We start from the raw sequence: 11,671 nt of genomic DNA, 5'->3' as shown, positions 1-11,671 counted from the left end.
CGAAATTGCTTCATTGTCTAGTGCTTTAATTTCTTCACTACCCAAGGCTCCTTCGCTATCGAAATAATGCACTACTCCTCCATAGATACAAGCAACAACTTAGCTTTGTTCCTCATATCCGAAGCCTAAAATTGACATAGGTATGTGCTTGAGATAACTTCAATTCTACTCCAGAGCTTTGTTACAAGGGTAATTAAAATTGCTCAAACAAGCTTCCTAACATGGGCCACAAATATCTCCAACTTAGCTCCTCAAACTTGAATTTCGTCATGAAAATTTTGGGTTACTCCATAGGTTGAATCCTTTAACATTGAGTGCAAGCCTTCAATTGAGTTTCTCCAATAGGTAGAAACAATTATCGACATGTATGGAGACTATCCACATGTCTTATTGCACAATTGTCCAATATTACTACACTTGGTAGTCCACCCATGTTCGAGATATCTATTACTGGGTTGCAAACTAATGGGACTATACCCTTAAACAATCTTCAAAAAAATGAAATAGGTCTGAGCTATAAACTTATTCCGAGCTACCTGTAGTATATCGTTGGTGGGTTCACTAATGTGTTATGCAGTAGCTGAGCCAAGTTATCTCTAGGCCAACTAAATTATTTTGGATGGAAGTTAAGGATGTTCTATGGTACATTAGAGGAACTAACCAGTTCGAACTATGGTACAAACGGTTAGAGGGAGTGAATGTAGTAAACCTATGATAAAATCCATTGAATCCTCCTCCCAACGTTGGCTTGGAATGGATAAAGGATTTAATAGACCTGGTGTCTTAATTGTTTCAGCTTTATTTTGTTGGCAAACCAAACATTCCACCACAAACTTTTGAATATCTTATTTAAGGCCATCCCAAAAAAATTTCTTCTTATCCCTGTGGTAAGTTTTTAAAAATCCCGAGTGCCCTCCTAAGGGAGAAGCATGCAATTCCAGAAGATTCTTTTGTTTGAGTTGGGAATTCTTACAAACGTATAAGCAATCTTTGTACCATAACGTATCGTTTTTCTAGCTAAATGTATCAGATGTACTAAAATCTTGTTGTAACTTTCGAATAAGTGCCCACACTTCTTCGTCATTCTTCCATTCCCCCTTTGCTTCATTTATCCAATCTGGTTGGATAATAGAAATGGTGCACAACAATGCTTCCAAATCCTCATCCTTTCTTGAGAGTGCATCTACCACAACATTTTGCTTCCCTTTTTTGTAGATGATTTCAAAGTCATAACCCAACATCTTTGTGACCAAATTTTGTCGTTCTTGAGAGGATAATCTTTGTTCCAAAAAGTATTTAAGGCTATCTTGATCCGTTTTTACCTTGAAGTGTCTGCCCATTAGGTAGGGTCGTCAATTCTTAATTGCATGTAGTATTGCCAACATTTCCTTCTCATAAATAGCTTTGTGTAAATACTTTCCCTTGATTGGATGACTTTTGAAAGCAATGGGTCTTTCATCCTGCATTAAAACAACACCAATTCCATTTCCTCAATCATCACATTCCACAATAAGGGTTTTTGTGAAGACTGGTGTAGCCAAGACCGGTGCTTGGCACATTGTCTCTTTAAGATGTTCGAAGGCCTTTGTTGCTTCTGGAGTCCATGAAAATGCATCTTTCTTCAATAATGTTCATAGAGGTGCTGTTATTTTCCCATAACTCTTAGCGAACCTGCAATAATACCTTGTCAACCCGAGAAGTCCTCGCAAATGCTTTATGGATGTGGGGATTTTCCATTCCTTAATGGCTTTAATTTTGCTAGGGTCTACCTTAACTCCTTCATGAGATACAATATGACACAGATATTCCACCTCTTGTACTAAAACGAAACATTTGAATCTTTTTGCTTATAATTGTTTCTCCTCCAATAGTTGTACCACCCTGTGAACATGTTCAACATGATCCTTCCAAGACTTACTGTAGATTAGTATATCATCAAAAAATAGTAACACAATTTTTCTAAGGAAGGGTTTGAAAATGGAATTCATCAAGCCTTGAAATGTAGAAGGTGCATTGGTAAGGCGAAAAGGCATGACCAAAAATTCATAGTGACACTCATGAGTCCCAAAGGCTGTTTTCGGAGTGTCTTCAGTCTTTATTCTGATTTGATGATATCCTTAATGAAGATCCAACTTGGTGAAGTAAATTGATCCTTCTAAATGACTCCAAAAGACAAGAATATTCCCCAAACCCTATGTGAAGTTTGCTCAAGGTTGCCCAATGCAGGTGAAAGGAAGCCGAAGTGCTCTACGGAGCACCCTGGCATGGACTTAACTACTCTGTAGCGCACCCTTACATGGGCCTACCTGCGTTGGTCCCTCTAGAGACCATTTCTGGATGTCTTCAGGTCATGAAACTATATAGGAATGAGGAATTCAAAGGTGTGACGTGTTTAAGGCATGTAGCAACCAAACTTAGGTTTTGATGAGCCCTAAAACATTGAACTAGATGATGAGATTGATGTGCCCAAATGGATTTGTAACAAGGTGTCCTTAAATATTTCCTAGGTGAACATTAACACTAACCAAGAAAGAGTTTTCTCAAAATTATGAATTTGGGAATTTAATTGATACATGCAATGATCTCATTGTAGTCCTCATATTTCTTCTTGACTATGTGACATAGAAGTTCGTTTACTTCCCATTGGAGGTTAATATCATTAAAATGTTGACTCTTCCTTTCATGATGTGAGAAAGATCAGGTACCATGCTATCCACTTCCATTGGTATTCATTTTTTAGAGTAGGCCTAACAATAATTGTTGGTTAATGTTTCTAATTGATAAATCTCTCCCTAGATTTTAGAGGTGTTAGTGTAGTGGAAGGTGGTGGTAGCCAATTGGCTTGGTGTCTAGGCTTGTGGCCTTACTAGAGGTCAATGCAGTATGGACCCCCATAAGGATCTCATACTCTCACATGGCATTCCATTAGAGAAAAGGCTAATTGAAGAAAAAAAAACCAATAGTAGGTGAAAGCCAATAGTAACAACAAGATACGTCCATGGGAAAGTTGATAGTACATTTGAAAAGTGGACACAAATAAATTATGGGAGAGTGTGAGGCACTCAATGTCGAGCGAAGAAATCTAGGGTTGGCCTTGGTTTTAGAATAAAAAACTAGAAAACCAAAGTAGCCTCAGAGAATCTATTGCTACCAATTAGCCATTAAGGTGAAGCACAGGACACTAACATGAAATGGGAGACAACCTGATAGTTTGTAAGAGAGTGAACTGAAAAACTATTACACATTTTATGTTTCCCTTGAGGCTTGTAAATTCTTCTTTGTGTCCCTTCTTTCTCCCAGATTGTTGGAATTCCCTTTCTAAATCCTTCCTCACACTCTTCCTTTGACCTAGAACCATTTCTTGTAATTGTGCAAGTTGTTATCACTAATTATTTGAAACAATATTGGATAATTTGGAAGCTTCAAATTTATTTTTCTATGAAAATTAATATATTGGAAAAGGCATGATATTCTAGGCACCATGAAGTTTTGATGTGTGCAAGAATCTCCTTAAACAAAGATTTTATGTGAAAATTAATTTTTCAACCTAGTTACATCATGATACTAATGGATGTCATGTCTTCCTCATTTAAATGAGCATGTGAGGCTACCCATAGAAGATTCTATAAGGTGGAAAACCATAACTCTAATTGCCTGGAGAGGTGATGAACAACCCAATATAGTGTATATGTGTACGTGTTAGATGTAATTTTTTCTTTAAATTTAATTTTTTAATTGTAATTTTGTTTTATTAATAAAATTACCAACAAATTTTTACATAAAAGAAAATCATACTTTATAGATGACATTAAAATATATATAACATATAAATTAACATCTATTTTACCATATAAATTATAATAATGATTTTGTAACCGTATTTAAATTTAACTAATAAACACATAAAGAAGTTCTAAATAGGATTTCTTACGATTCCATGGGCCAATACCATGTCTTATTAATACCACAAACAAAAAACCCATAACTCATTTCAAAATAGAAAATTATGAATATTTTATTTGAATTTATTGTTATAACATTTTTTGTGTTAAAACATAGTACTTACAATATACATACAACATAACAGGATTCTTAATCATGGATATTCAAAAACATTTTACCATGGATATTTTTAACTTCTAAAAAATTCTTTGTTACAATACCATGTGACTATAACAAGGTTATCAATAACGATTCCCTAATGACCATAAATCATTTCAAAGCCAAAATACTTTATAAATATTTGGGCTAGTGTATGGTGTAGATGATTGTAAACATTTACATTTGGGGTCAATTAAAAAATAATAAAATGTTCAAAGTAATTTTGGAGTATGTAGAAATGTTGTAATGTGTGGTAAACATTTTGAATTGGTAAATAAAATAAAATATAAATTAATAATTATAATTATAATTGATAATAAAACCTTAGATGCATCTTAACTTCCCATTTACAAGTGCTTAGAGGGATCAAATATTTTTAGATACAAATCTCTTTTTGAGTGAAAGGAGATTTAATCCTTCTAAATACTTGATAAATCTTAAATTAAAATAAACCTAAACCAGTTAATAATTGAGAAAGTAAAAAAAAATACCCTTTAATAATGAAAAAATATTATATATTATGTATTAAAGTAATCAAAATTACACCTAAAAACTAACTCTCTTACATTTCTGCACAATAATTAAAATATATGTTACATGTTAGCTCCCACAGATTTCACTACACTTTCACAATAATGACAGCAGCGGATTAATACTTTAAAATTCTTTATTTTTTATATAAAATAAAATACAAAACTAACCAAATAAAAAATTGTATATACATTATTATTTTCAATTATTTAATTTAATTTTTAAACATTTTTTATTTTCAATTATTTAATTTAATTTTTAAACATTTTATATTTTCCAATGGGCCAAATATATTGACAATGACCCAAATATATTGACATGACCTTTCCCTCCCGTGAAAATATAATGACCATGTCTATTCCCTTAGGTTAAAAGACAAAAAAAACCTCTAAGACCGACCCTTCATATTTTGTATTTTAAGTTATGCCTATAAATTCAGTATCAAGTCATTCGAGATATGCTCACAAATCTTTGCCTCAATATCAATCCATAAATCTTCACAATTACTCACCTGTGTATTGACACCGTTGAGTTTGAGTTATAAATATGGAAATGCAAAAAGGAGGTTCGTTTAGCCTGTGGTGGAGAGAATCAGTAGAACTGCAATCTGAGATATTAGCTCGGCTACCAGCTGAATTTGTGTATAATTATTGCATCATCTGCCAGCAATGGAACAACTTTCTTTCTTCAAACTACTTTTTCAGAAAGTGGGGTGAGACCCCTTTCAATAGGAAGCAACCACGGCTAGTTCTTCTCAGTGGCAATCCCAAAATGTCATCTATGGCTTTCTGTTCCTACACACGCACCTGGATTAAACCATTCTTGCTTTCATTCCTAAAGGACTGGATGACACTCTATTGGTTTTGTTAATCATCTGTGGTAGGACTCATCTTGCTCCACGGAGTCTCAGACTCCGCCAGAACCACTATCAGTCTCTGCAATTCTTACACAAGAGCCTTCGGTGAATGCATTGTTGAGTTAGAGAACATTAATCAGAAGTCCGACACTGCATACAAATTTGTCGCGGCAGGGAGCTATCATGCGAATTTAGCAGGAGCCTTCCTAAGACAGATGGTGGGAATTTACGAACCTTCACAAAACAAATGGAATATCGCAGGATAGTTTAATGAGGATTTAACACTTGACACAAACTCTCAGCTTGTTTTCTACAATGGATCATTCTACACTCACTGTCGCATGGCAGTGGACGAGAAATATTATAAAATATATATTATCATGCTTATAATGTAGTTAGACATGATGATATAGACTCATTGTTCTACAATACCCATTCTTACATTACATTTAACCTGCAACCTTGTGAAGAGTGTAATCATATTTCATTATATTTCATTATATATATATATATATATATTTCATTATATTTCATTATATCTATATATATATATATATATCTTTGTAATCATATTTCATTATATTTCATTATATATATATATATATATTTCATTATATTTCATTATATCTATATATATATATATATATATATCTTTTATTTTAAGTTATAGTTATTTTAATGTTTTTCTTACTACAATAGTATAATAAAGTGTCATTTAAAGTCATGTTTTTAATAAAAGTCAGAATTATAAATGTAAATATAAAGACAGAATAGTTGTAATGCAACAAACAAAATCATATTTTATATATATATGTATATTATAGAAAATATTGTAATTTTATTTTTATTTTAAGTTATAGTTATTTTAATGTTCATTTTACTACAATAGTATAATAAATCGTGATTTAAAGTGATGTTTTTAATGAAAATTCTAATTATAAATATAAACATAAAGACAAAATAGTTGTATTGTAACCAAACAAAATCAATATATCTTTGTAAATTGTCTCTTCAAGGTATGCTCAAGATTAGCTCCAACTTCTCTTCAAGATCTAAGGTTCCGAAATAATATGCAAGGCTGCTCTAGTTAGGGTCTTCTCGAACAAATCCACAATAAGTATTTTGCAAGCTACCTCCAAGGAAAATCTACAATGTCTTCTCCACTATGTTTGCACAGTACTCTTCGATTGTTCTCCAATAGGCTATGAGAAATTGAAGTGTCTTTCACAAGTCTTCATGTCTTCAAGACAAACCATAACTTCACACTTTTCATAGACTGCTCCACACACATATGCACACAAGATTTTGGTCAAAGAGCTTCAATTTCTTCACTGCCCAAGGCCGAAATTGCTTCATTGTCTAGTGCTTCAATTTCTTCACTACCCGAGGCTCCTTCACTATCGAAATAATTCACTACTTCTCCATAGATACAACAGACACAGGTATGCACTTGAGATAGCTTCAATTCTACTCTAGAGCTCTCTACAAGGGTAATTAAAATTGCTCAGACAAGCTTCCTAAGTTGGGCCACAAATATCTTCAACTTAGCTCCTCAAACTTGAATTTCGTCATGAAAATTTTGGGTTACTCCATAGGTCAAATCCTTTAATGTTGAGTCCAAGGCTTCAATTGAGTTTCTCCAATAGGTAGAAACAATTGTCCACATGTATGGAGACTATCCACATGTCTTGTTGCACAATTGTCCAATATTACTACACTCAGTAGTCCACCCATGTTTGAGATATTGTTGGTGGCTTCGCTAATGTACCTTGTTAACACATGTCCAGATATGTGTTATGCAGTCAACTAGCTGCGCCAAGTTATGTCTAGGCCAACCAAATTATTTTGGATGGAAGCTAAGAATGTTCTATGGTACATTAGAGGAACTAACCAGTTCAAACTATGGTACAAACGGTTAGAGGGAGTGAATCTGTGTGGCTTCATAGATGTAGATTTTTTAGGGATCCCATTAGACCGAATAATACATGAGGTGAAATTTTCAGTGTTGGGTCCACAACAGTTTCTTGGTACAATGGGAAGCAAATATCTATGGCACTCAAGTTAACAAAATTGGAATACATGGCTACTAGTCAAGAAACATGTGAGGCGATCTAGATGAGAAAGATACATGTTGGATTATTTGGTCAGTTGATGGATCCAAATGTGATCTACTATGATAATGAGAGTTGCATGAAGCTCTCTGAAAATCATTTTTCTTCCTGATCAATCCTAGCACACACACACACACACACACACACACACATATATCCATTATCTCCATTTATGGCAGTGTACAAAGGCAGATAATGTTGTTGCAATACATTTCGATAGAGGAACGAGATGCTGACATTTTGACAAAGGCCTTGTCAAGAGGGAACTTTGAGTTCCACAAGTCTAGGTAAGGGTTGGTTGATAATCCCTTTCTTGTTGAGAGGGTGTGTTGAAAATTACAACAAGAAACTCTCAATTTGATTTTTCCTTAATTAAATTGAGAAAACTCAAATTTGCACATTAGCACATGTTAACATTGGTTTTCATTCAATGATGTTAACCTATGTGACATGGTTTATGTCACCTAGTTTACTTAGTCAAATAAAGTTGCAAGGAGTAGATTTCAGTTTTGCATGTGTGATTACTAATTTGCAGAATTCAAGATCAGTTAATTCAAATTGTTTTTAGTGAAACTGGTTCCAACTATTGGAGGAACTAATGGAGGGTCAGTTGTACTATGGCACTTCATTCAAACTCATTCATCATTCACTTAACTAATCAATCAGCCCAAAATATCTAGTGCATGCAGAGAATCTAAGTTCTCGAGTTGAGGTGAAGATTCCAAGGTAGTCTAACTTCAGTTGTAGACTAGTCATGAGTGTACAAGTGTTGCATGTAGTTAGATGATGAACCTAAGGAATTGTGCAATTCAATTAGGGTAATTTACTAAATAATAATGGCTAGATCCTCAAGTGAAATTCCCAAGAAAATAGGGGCTCAAGCAAAGGCTTAAATTGACTATGTTTGGGTCAAGGCTTCTTAGTGAGTAGAGAGATAGGTTATTCACTTGCAGGGTGTGCTAAGTTGAGAAAATAGATTGTAATACATATCTATTCATTTGATTAATGCAAGAATACATTGTGGTTTTCGGCATATTACTTTACCCAGATAAAAATACTTGTTGCATGTGTGTTATTTCTTCTTGCATGTCTGATATTTTTGTTTTAAATTGTGAATTAATCTCCGAAGAGTAGTAGTGTAGGTTTTTGTCTTTTCATTTTGATTAAAAATTCATGAGTAGTTGCAAGTCTATAGCCTAATTTCTACACATAATAAATATAAAGGTTTCAAAAGATATTTTGGGCAGCATTTATTAGGTCAAGAGAAGATCTATAGGAAGGAATACAGAGATGTTGTAATCTCAACAAATGAAACAATATATTGGAGTGGAGATAAATTGGATGCATAAGAAACAATATATTGTTAATTCATGAAAAAAGAAACATCGAAATTAGGGTTTTCCACTTTGTCTAGTTTTAAAAAAATTAGTATTTCTTTAATTTTATATTGGTCATAAAAATACACAATTATTTACAATAATTGAACTGTAAAAGATTTGAAGATGGATGAAAATCAAGAATTGCCTGAACCTTTAATAGATCAAGTCGAATTCCCTCTTTAGAAACTACAAATCCAAGAAGTTGACCTGAACCAGCAGAAAACACACATTTGTGTGGATTGAGCCATATATTGTAGTGTAGGCACTATAAAAATATTGCTCTCGAATGTTACAGGTGATCAATCCACCTGCGTGAATGCGTAGGTAAATTTTCAAGGTAAGGCTGAACAATGTGCTTGATGTCATGGAAGGCATAGTTCATTTTCCTTTGAAATGTGGCCCCTGCATTTTTCAAACCAAATAGGAGTTTCCTATATGTGAATTTGCCCCATGGAGATATAAAAGTTGGTTTAGATTGGTCCTATGGGTGGATATTGATTTGATTGTAGCTGGAAAAAACATCCATAAGTGAGAATATTTTACATCCAACACATTTGTCAATAATCTGGTGAACAAAAGAAGTAGGATAATTGTCTTTTGGACATGCCTGATTTACGTCCCTATAATCGACACACACTTGAATTTTCCCTTGTTTCTTCATGACAACAACAATTTTGGAAAACTAGTCAGTAAGACGTAGAGGGTAAATGAAACCAACACACAAAAGTTTTTCAACTTCTGATTTAATTGCAGCGGCTTTCATTCGATGAACAGGTCAAAGTCACTGTCGTACTGGCTTGACATGAGGGTACATTTTGATTTTATGTTCAACAGTACCAGAGTCAATGCCTAACATCTCCTTGCAAGACCATGCAAATATATCTCGAAATTCATGAAAGAGAGTATGGTAACTATGAAGTTCTAATGGAGAATAATATTTTCCAACATGAATGTTCTCTACAACATTAGGTTTGGTCGAAATATTAACATAAATCATTTCTTCAATATTTGAGAGGTTTTGCTTAGATTCTATTGTGTCTATGAAAACTGAATTAGAAAGGAAATCAACAACTGGAGGGTGGTTTAGTTCATTTGAATAATCTTCGATGTCATCTGGAAGATGGGAATGATGATGATAATCTTCTCAAGGTTCTCCTAGAATGTATACGTGAGAAAGGATCTGAAGAAGTACCATATTATAATGAATGGTCTACCCATACAATTAGTGAAAGTGGATTTTGGTTTTCCGCACAAGCTAGAAAATTTGATTGTTATGCTAGCTCAATGGGGCTTAGAGACATAACCTCATTATTACTATAAACTTCAGGATTGTTGGTAATCCTCCTTAAATCAGATGAGGTGGAGGAAATCATGTTGCAAGTCTCTACTCTTGCCACTTCTGCCAAATCAGATGGTGACAATGGCATAAAAGTACCCATTAGGGAAGGATCTTTAAAGAAACCTACTCCAACAATTTAAAGTAACAGAGGGGGTCTGTGTACCAACACAATGCTTCCTATAGCTTGTGAATTATTTGCAAAGAAGGCAGGTTGATCGATAACTGAGATTCCACCTTTATGAGTGAATGCAATAGTATGAAAGTGCATGGAAACCACAACAACCATAGCATATACCCATGGCCTTCCCAGTAAAATGGTTTAATTGAGGGGTCTGTCAACTACCTCAACTTCAACAGTAACTTTTTCCCCCTAGTTCCATTTGCAAGTTACTCAAATTCCCACAAGGAGTATATGTTCGTCTATCAAAATATTTTAGTGTGGTTGGTGATCGTGACAATGACGATGAACCAAGCCTTTTCCAATAGCTCATTGACATAATGTAAGTAGATGCCCCATCATAAATAACAATTTGGTTAGCATTCTTATTGAGAGATTTTATTTGTATTAGGACAGCTAACTACACTAGTAACTATGTTGTGTATCTCACATGGTTAAAAACCACAAGATTGGAATCTGTAGGGTCTATTCCACCAATTGCTAGCAGTAAAGCCTACTTCTGGGAGGGACAATTTCGTAACACCTTGAGTTCTGACATAGTAGAACGTGATTGAGCAAGATCTTCCACTATGTTATAGTTCTGAGCTGCTCGAGCTCAAGGGTTAAATGTCGATTTATCCAAAACTCTCTTTGGTGGTTTTACTGTCAATTATGGTGCAATAGGTGGTGGAATATTTTCTGATGAAGTCGAAGTCAAAGTATTAGGTTGATCAGTGGCATGATTACTCGATGATGATGGTGGATTTACATAATCTTTATTTCTTGTTGACACCAAAACATAATTTTGTGGCTTTGTGATGGATAACATGAGTACTTGGGATGTGGAAGCATTGTCTATCACAACCAAATGTGTCTCCGTGTTTGGAAAAGGATCAGTCAGAAGTGTAGATGTGTTAGAAGTGTTTAGAAGTTTAGAGACTTTTGAGCGGTGTGGACAGTCTCTTGTAAAATGCTCGTCATTACAGATTAGACATGGATAATGAGGTTTCCTTGCTGAGGTAGAGGAATCAGATGACTTCTCTTGAGGGGAATTATCTTGTTTCTTCTTATTTTCCCCTTCTTCTTGCCTCCTGGTTGCTTTTGATTTTTTTCCTTTGTTACATGACATGACATTAATTTCTGAAGCAAGAGTGTTTTTTGATGCATTGATAGTTTGATTGGTAATGGCAAGAGTTT

The sequence above is a fragment of the Pinus tabuliformis genome, chromosome 1_1 (genome assembly GCF_031772625.1).
Source record: "Pinus tabuliformis cultivar Carrire ecotype Pingquan chromosome 1_1, CPIR1, whole genome shotgun sequence".
Classification (NCBI taxonomy): Eukaryota; Viridiplantae; Streptophyta; class Pinopsida; order Pinales; family Pinaceae; genus Pinus; species Pinus tabuliformis.
The sequence above is the reverse complement of the archived record's forward strand: the minus strand, read 5'-3'. Positions refer to the sequence as shown.